We start from the raw sequence: 9,241 nt of genomic DNA on the forward strand, positions 1-9,241 counted from the left end.
CCTTGATGTCTGGGTGATGGGGATGAGCTGCTTTTGTTTATTTTTGCTTGTTGGTCTGTATCTTATAATTTTTTCCTGTTTCTGTAATTTTTAAAACAATGTTTTAATACACACACACACACATTATGAGTTTTTTCAAAACTCTCAGTTCAAAAGAAGTGATGAGTGACAGCCTGAGGCTCCCCGTCCCCTCTGTTAGACACTTCTCTTGGTTGCTCAAGGCCTTTCAAAACCTCTATGAGGTCTGAAGTGGAGGAGAGATGGTCACTTGAGGCACTATAAGCCCAGCACAGGCGGCAGCCCTCTGTGGACTGCTGGGTGACTCTTACCAGGTGGCCCCCGGAGTGCACAGGCTGTGGCTGAACTTGGCCTGCAGTTGGACCCTTCCTAGGACTATGCCACTGGGCCCCACAGGACACCTACTACATAAAGCCACTCATACAAAGATCGGGAGACTTAGAATCCTTACCTAATACATAGAAACAGACACAGGGAGGCAGCCAAAATGGGGAGACAAAGAAACATGTCCCCCATGAAAGGACAGAACAAAGCTCCAGAAAAAGAATTCAACAAAATGGAGACAAACAATCTAACAGTTGCAGACTTCAAAACATTGGTTATGAGGATGCTTAATGAATTTAGGGGAAGAGTAGATAAAATCAGTGAGAACTTTAACAAAGAGACAGAAACATAAAAAATGGAGATGGAAAACAAAAGGGAACCAGTCAGAAACGAAGAATACAGTATCTGAAATGAAGAATTCATTAGAGGGAATCACAGAGTGGATGAAGTGGAAGACCGAATCAGTGATTTAGAGGATGGGGTAGCAGAGGACACTCAATCAGAACAGCATCCAAAGAATCCAAAAAATGAAGATAGTTTAAGGAGCCTCTGGGGCAACATCAAGCATAACAACATTTGCATCATAGGAGTACCAGAAGGAGAAGAGAGAGAGAATGAGAAATTGAAAACCTATTTGAAGTAATAATTATGAAAAACTTCCCTAACCTGGCAAAGGTAATAGACATACAACCCTAGGAAGTTCAGAGAGTCCCAAACAAGATGAACCCAAAGAGGCCCACACCAAGACACATCAGAATTAAAATGCAAAGTTTAAATACAAAGAGAGAATCTTAAAAGCAGCAAGGGAAAATCAATTAGTTACCTACAAGGGAGCTCCCATAAGACTGTCAGTTGATTTCTCAATAGAAACTTCACAGGCCAGAAGGGCTTGGCACAAAATATTCAAAGTGATGAAAAGCCAGGACCTACAACCAAGATTACTCTACCCAGCAAAGCTTTTATTTAGAATCGAAGGACAGGTAAATGGCTTCCCAGACAAGAAAAAGAGAAAGGAGTTCATCACGACCAAGCCAGTATTATAGGAAATGTCGAAGGGATTTCTTTAAGAAGAAAAAAAATGTATGAACAATATGAATAAAGAATGGCAATAACTACCTATCTATCAACGAGTCCTTCGAATGAAAAAAGAATTAAATGCTCCAATCAAAAGACAGGGTGGCTGAATGGATAAGAAAACAAGACAAGACAAGAAAGAAAGAAAGAAAGAAAGAAAGAGAAAGAAAGAAAAAGAAAGAAAGAAAGAAAGAAAAGAAAGAAAGAAAGAAAGAAAGAAAGAAAGAAAGAAAGAAAGGAAAGAAAGAGAAAGAAAGAAAGAAAGAAAGAAAACAAGACCCTTACATAAGCTGCCTACAAGAGACTCACTTCAGATTAAAAGACACACAGACTAAAAGTAAAGAGATGGAAAAAGATATTTCATGATGGACCTAGAGAGTATTGTGCTGAGTGAAAAGTCAGACAGAGAAAGACAAATGCCGTATGATTTCGTGTACATGCGGGATCTAAAGAACAAAAACAAATAAACGAAAGACAGAAACAAACTCATAGATACAGAGAACATTTCAAAGGTTGCCAGATGGGAGTGGTCGGTGAAAAATGAGAGAAGGATTAAAAAGTACAAACTGTTAGTTACAAAATAGTCATGGAGCTATAAAGTAGAGCATAAGGAAGAGTCAATAATATCGTAATAACTATATATGGTATCAGAGGGGTACTAGATTTATTGGGGTGATCACTTTGTGAGTTATATAGATGTCTAACACTATGTTGTACACCTGAATCTAATATAATATTGTATGCCAACTATAATTAAAAATATATATATTATTTTTTTTAAAAGTCTGGTTTCCCGTGACAACTAAATGCAAGGTCGGTCCTTAGAATGGAATACTATTTAGCAATAAAAAGATGTCTAGAGATACATGCTGGATGCACTTCAAGAATACTATGCTCAGGAGAAGGAGCCAGACACAAGAGACCACATATCACATGGTCTGTTTATACGAAATGTCCAGAAAATGCAAAGCTATAAAGTCAGAAAGTAGACTATGGTTTTCTGGATGGGGACAGGAACTAAGAGTAATGTACATGAGGGATCATACTGGGGTGATGTAATGTTTTAAAACGAATTATGGTGAGGGTTGCATAACTGGGTAAATTTATTGAAAATCATGAAATTGCACACACGAGATGAGTAATATGGTATACCAATATGCCTCAATAGTGTTGAGGCATATTGACTAATGAGGGTTTTTTTTTTTTTAATTTCAAAGAAACTCGTGTTTGAAAGGCTAGCCCATCTCTAGCGGATGCACGGAGCCCACAATTCAAACTCACATGATCCCTGCCCTCATCTCCTTTGCTCAAATCCTCACTACATATTTGTTCTGCTCCAATTGGGCAATTGGTCCCTCAGAGTGGGGGTGGGAGGGAGCAGTGTCTGTGTTCACCGCAATGTCTCAGTAACTGCACCGGGCGGCAGCTCTTTAAATATTTGTCTAAGGAGTGAAAAAAGGAATAAATGGGATCTCCCCACTCTGGGAAGTGGTGGGGCATCTAGCTGCTTCTTTTACACGGACATCAAATATCTAACCACGTTCCTTTCCCATGGCTGGGTACTTGGGAATATCTTTGCCCCACTGGACACCATTAGACTCTGTTCACCGTGTTGCTGTTTTGAAGCGTGGTCCTTGCTCCCTGAAATTGCTTACTTTAGAGCAGGGTTGAGCGTTAGGGTCTGATGTGCCTACCGTTTATCAGAGGCCTACTATGTGCCAGGGACATCATGGGTATAATCTCATCCAACCCTTGCAACGATTCTGTGGATGAGGGACCGTTATTATCCCTAGTTTGCAGATTCGAAAACTAAGGCCCAGAGAGTTTAGGACAGTCGCCCACCTGGTCACACAGCTGGTTAGAAGCAGAACCAGGATGTGAACTCAGGAACTTTATGCCAAAATCCGGACACTTGGGACAAAACATGGTTCATTCTGCCCCACAGAGGGGAACTGGGGTTTTCCTGAACCCCTTGTTAAAATCTGTTTAATGACTAAGAATTGCATCTTGGATAATTTTCAGTACTAGATAATATGTACTTTATCAACACCTGTAAATAGTATTGCTACTTCAACTACGGTCCTTTTGTTACCGGGGCACTGTTTTCTACCTCTACCTGCCTCTCATGTTCTCAAATGAATTCTCTGCCTCCGCTTCTTTCTTGCAAATACTGCTTCTTCCTTGTTTCAATTTGCTGGGGTTGATCCAGCTCCCCATCCCCAACCCTGTGTGCTGGCTCCTTCTAGTGGTCAGATGGGGGAAGTACGGCAGCCGCCCTCTGACAATATGCGGGGTAAGGCAAGGTTTGGGGAAATGAATGCCTTCTAGCTATTCTCTCATGGACAAAAATAGCAACCCCCACCTCCCAGGTTACGAGTCCAGATTCTTTAGATGTCATCGAGCTACCTCTCGGGGCCGCCTTAACGCTTTTATTTAATTATAAACTATTTCATCAAAGGAAATAACGTAACACCCCAGATTTACTAGACGTTACATTTTGCTACATTCCTTCAGTTCTCTGTTGTATCTCTAATAAAACTAAAACTCCAAGCCCCATCTCTTTGGTCTTCCTCCCCAAAAGTCACCTCCATGCTGCAGGTGGAGAGTATCACTTTCTTGTCGTGTTTTGTTTTTATTTTAACTGCGCATGAATGTATCCATCAACAATGTGTAGCTTATGTGCATTTTGAATATATGGATAAACGATGTACTGTAACTCTTGATACTTTTTTCTTTTTCACTCGACTCTGGCTCTTGAGATTTCTAGACACTGATACACATAGTTCAAATGCATCCATTTTTATCTGCTATCTAACATATTCCATTGCAGGACTAAATAATGGCTTCCTTATCTATACCCCTGGTGGTGGAAATTTAGATTTAATTTTGCAAGTGTGGGTCCCTCTAAGGCTGGGCTTTGTACAGTTTTCACAGTTTGCAGATTCGAAAACTAAGGCCCAGAGAGGTTAAGACAGTCACCCACTTGGTCACACAGCTGGTCAGAAGCAGAGTCAGGGTTTGAACTCAGGGCTTTTATGCCAACCTGCAAACCTGAGACCTCCTCACTGTTCTTAACGAGACACTTCCTTTCCCCGCCATGTACGAAGCACTGTCACAATCCTCAAGGGTGCAAAAGAGAAGGGTCATCCTTGGCCTCTTTTGAAGGACGTGATGGTTAATTTTATGTGTCAGTTGGATTGGGTCACAGGGTGCCCATATATTTGGTTAAATGTGATTTCTGGGTGTGTCTGTGAGGGTGGTTCTGGATGAGATTAACATTTGAATCGGTAAACTGACTAAAGCAGATGGCCCTCCCCAATGTGGTGGGCCTCAACCAATCCACTGCAAGTCTGATTGGAATCAAAGGCCGAGAAAGAAAGAATTCTCTCCCTCTGCCTCACTGTTTTCAAGCTGTGACATTGGACTTCTCCTGCCCTTGGACTCAGACTCAGATGAATTATATTGTCGGTTCTCCTGGGTTTGGACTTCTCAGCCTCCGTGATTATGTGCGCCAATTCATTAGGGGGAAATATATATATGTATATATTCATTCTATTGGTCTGTTATTGGTCTGTTTCTCTGGAGATCCTTGATTAATACAAGCCGTGGAAATCTCCATTTTACAGGTGAAGAAGTCGAGATCCAGCGAGGTTACTAATGAGCCCAAGGAACTTACTAATGAGTAGAAAGGGTTGGATCCAGGAAAGGAATTCCAGCACCATGCCCTGGGTTTTTCCCAATAGCATTTATTTATCACCGTCTGAAGTGATCACAGTAGTGTATTGTTCCTTTGCTTATTGCCTATCTACCACGGCCCCATGGAGGAAGTCCCCGGTCTGTCTCGTTCACCCTTACACAGTGCCTGGCATACGGGCGGTGCTCAAAGAATACCAGCTGAGTGAATGAATGAACAAACTTAGGTGTGGGAAACGGGCTGAGCAGGGCCATTGGGCAGAGTGAGGGGCAAGGCAGGCACGGAGACATTGTATCGGAGGACAGCGGGACATTCGGTTGCTTCCTCTGTATATTCTGAGCATTTATGACACCCCACGCAGAGCAGTCATTGCACAGGTGCCTGCACTAGTGGAGGGAAGGGAATTATGGCACTCAAAAGCCGACACATGGGAGATGGATGCTGTTAGGTTCCCTTTCCAGGTGGCTTTTTCCTCATTCACGTGGTTACAGTGGGGGCAGCCATGTTCACCCCAGGGGATGCTGCCCCCACCCCAGGCCACAGCTGATTGGACCAAGGGGGCACCTGAGCCAGGCTGGGCCAATCAAATCGCTTCCCTGGGAGTTTGGCATTGGGGCTGAGAGAGTGGAGGGGAGAAGAAGAGAGTGGGTACCTGGTCTGTCTGCGTGTCTGGACCAGCGAACATAGAGCCAGGTGCTGTGCAGAGGAGAACGGAGCAGATCCACAGAGGGAAAGCGATGACCGAGAACAGAGAGAGGCAGGCACTCCCGTCCTGAGTCAGGTCCCTTCCTTGGCCCCTGGGCTCCTTCCCCCATTATGTTTTGCTTATGAAGTGGGTTGGCAGCCATGAGCCCACACCCAGTGAAGTTTCACAGAAATAAACTGTGTATCCTTGTATACAAGATAATACTAAATATCATGTACCCCTCTGTACAGGAGAGCCTCGCAATATAATATAGACACTGATAAAACTTGGATGAGAACAGGACTTAGTGTAAACAGTTGGCATTTTAAATAATCTGGCCTTTTGAACTTTTCCCGTTGTCATTATCTTTGTGATCTTCTGAAAGTCACAGAGGCGGTGAGGGGGGCGGGGGATTTGAACTCATGTCTCTAAGTCCTCAGACCAGCAGCTCACCAGCACCCTCTAGTGCTTCCCTGGGCGCGAGCTGGTCTCCCCTGCTGTGGCAGCTTCCGGGTCTATCAGGGAGAGGACACCTCTCCTTACAGTCCAGCCAGGTTCCCTGGGAAACAGGTGCCGACCAGGGCGCGCTGTCTCTGGTCCTGAAAATCTCAGCCCGCCGCGAAACCAAAAGGCAGAGCCGCCTCTACAGCAGACTTGTCCTTCCAAGTCTTTCCTGGTCGCTCTTTCAAGTTGCTGTGGACATAAGGAGTCAAGCTGGTGGTTCTGAGTGTTTCTTATTAGCAATGTAAACAACGCAGACCACGCTCCAAGAAAGCAGTGACAGAAAGAGTAACGGGGTGAGACGGCGTAAGGAGCAGGGGGCAGGTGGGGGTGAGGTGGAGAAGGGACCGGCATTCCAGCGACAGTGACGTAAGAGGGCAGCCACTATGGGCTCGGACAATTAATGAAAACCGAACATACAGCCTTAAAACTGAACGTGGATCTAAATACCCGGAAGGACTCCCCTTTGTAAGATTTGTGACAAAATTTTATATGAATGGAGTTAGTAGTTCTAATGGCGGGGTCGCCAGGAGCCATATCAGTGCTAGCAAAATGGCAGAATCCATGGAGCATCAAAGTTTTCCTACAAGAGCTTTGGTGTCTCATGATGTCTAAGGAAAAGATCAAACTCCCTCAGCCCCCCAAAGGACAGAGTTGCCGCAATCCATGAAAGAGAGAAATCACAGGCTCTAAACTGCTCCCGTGTAAGCAGTCTTCATTTGTCTCAGCAGTAAAATTTCTAGATACATCTTGCAGACCTCAGAGTACTGGATTTCTCTTACAGTACTGTAAATGATACAATTTCTCTTATGATAGCATAAATGATACAATTTTCTTGTCAACTTGCAGTATATAAGCTGTTTTAGAATGAAAAAAAAAACTTTCTTAAAAGAGAGGGAATGAGACAGAAAGCAGTATCAGGATCATTAGGTACTGGGGGCGTGTAATTGTCGGGGCTCAGTTATGTTCACTCCTGGGGCTCAGATGTGTCTGAGTCACCCAGAGGACTCTGGGTGTGTGTGTGGCGGGCGGCGGGGGGCGGGGGGCGGGGAGGGGGACGCTCCTTGTCCCGCCGCCATCCTCCCACTCTCCATGGATTCTAGTGGCCATCAAATAACAAGTCAGGAAATAGCCAGACTTTTAAGGAGACAATGTGTTAAGCAAGTATATAGAATGGCATAAGCTACAGGGCTACCCAGGCACAACAGCACCGCTGCCGGAGGCCACTTGGTCCTAGGTCACCATACCTGACCCAGGTGGGGCCGGTCCGATTGTCTCTCCAGGAGGGCGGAGCAGTAAGGCCCCGGAGCCCCCGCCACCCGCCCCGCCCCCACCTCCCTGCCCGCGTGGTCACTCCGCATTTTTCACATCTCCATGGCCTCGTTTCCCACTCTCCACCTTCTGGGAGAGGAGAGTCCTGGAGCTGACAGTGACAAAACACTGAAGCCAATGTCACCCGGCCTCCCCACGTGTGCACCGAGGGGATGAGCTCCAGGGCCCCGAGCGGCTGAGGCCACGGTGACCCGCCTCGGCCACCACCAGGGAAGGGCTGCGATGCTGACGAAACTGGAAAGTCGAAAGTGGCTGAAAGATGTGTGTGTCTCGGACTCCCAGGCTTTTCTGTGAAGAATAGTCTGGAAAAATCTGCTGCTGTGCTCAGAGGGCCGAGACCTTTGAAAATAAGTCCAGAGATGAATGCTATGAAGGCTGAACTGCATCGTGCTTCAATTTCCCGTTCCCAGGTCCTCACTAGAGAAAGAGGGGCACGCGGACGACAGCGGGGAAGATGTCAGGGCATATGGAGGACTCGGCGGGGCGGGAACTCCGGACCGCGGAAGACCCCCTGCAGCCCTGCGTCCCCCCAGCCCGGGGCTCCCCCGCATCCTCATTCAGCCTCAGCACAGCCGGTGGAGGACGAAATGGAGGGTTTGAGCGGGAAAGAAGAGTGAGCTCCGGGAGGAACTGTGGAGTCCACTATTTTACACAATCAGGCAATCTAGGAGGACATGAGAGCTACAGATTTTGAAGGTTATCTGACCCAGGAGGGCAGGCAGAATTGAAGACTGGGGGGACACGCAGGAGACTCCGCGTTCAGGGCCCGGCTGGGGGAGACCAGGGGGCTGGAGGCTGGCAGCTCTGGGGGATGATTAATGCCAACCAGGACCTAACACGGTCCCTGCCACATAACGTTCAAGGGTGTAGGTAGGGCAGGCACCTTGCTCTGCAGGAAGTGCCACCCCGAGCACCGCAGACTCCAAGGAGTGCACAGCTTGAGTCACGTGGAGGAAGTCAGCCTCACTGTCCTCTTCCCTAAAAGCCACCGAGCTCCTTTTCTGGATCTACTCTTCTCTCACTTTGCAGAAAAAGGGCCAGCTCTCAGCCACATCTGACACCAGACGAGGAACAAAGCGGCCCTCAAACGCGGCCCCTGCGGAGAGACGAGGGACGGATGGCTTATTTACCAAGCACTTTAAAAACACTTTGGTGTTATTTGGGCAAATTGTGGATCGATGATAATTGTAATGACCGTTCCATCCAGAAGACAAATTTTAATATTCAGAGGCTTTGGGTCATAGGAACTTAATAAAATTAAAAAAAAAAAAATTCAATCGTGAGAAAATATACAGAACGTAAAGTGTACCATCTTAACCATTTTTAAGTGTACAGTTGGGTCGTGCTAAGTGCGTACAAATTGTTGTGTATCCAATCTACGAAAGTTTTCATCTTGCAAAACCGAAGCTGTATTCTCACTACAGGACTTCACGTCCTCCCTGCCCCACCCCTGGCAGCCAGCATCCTACTTCCTGTCTGTGCATCTGACTCCTCTAGGGATTCCGCATAAGTGGAATTGTACAGCTATTTGTCTTTCTGTGACTGGCTTGCGTCCCTCAGTATAAGGTTCATAGAAACGTTCATACACTCTTAAATTTCAGTGTATATTCCTA

At 46.0% G+C, this 9,241-nt stretch overlaps 1 pseudogene; it reads left to right on the plus strand.

Annotated features, from left to right (window-relative positions):
• The first annotated feature begins 3,669 nt into the window (after nt 1-3,669).
• Nucleotides 3,670-6,966, plus strand: LOC120601660 (ubiquitin-conjugating enzyme E2 variant 1-like; annotated as a pseudogene).
• Nucleotides 6,967-9,241: the final 2,275 nt, after the last annotated feature.

Source organism: Pteropus medius, unplaced genomic scaffold (assembly GCF_902729225.1).
Source record: "Pteropus medius unplaced genomic scaffold, Ma_sr-lr_union100, whole genome shotgun sequence".
NCBI classification, from domain to species: domain Eukaryota; kingdom Metazoa; phylum Chordata; class Mammalia; order Chiroptera; family Pteropodidae; genus Pteropus; species Pteropus medius.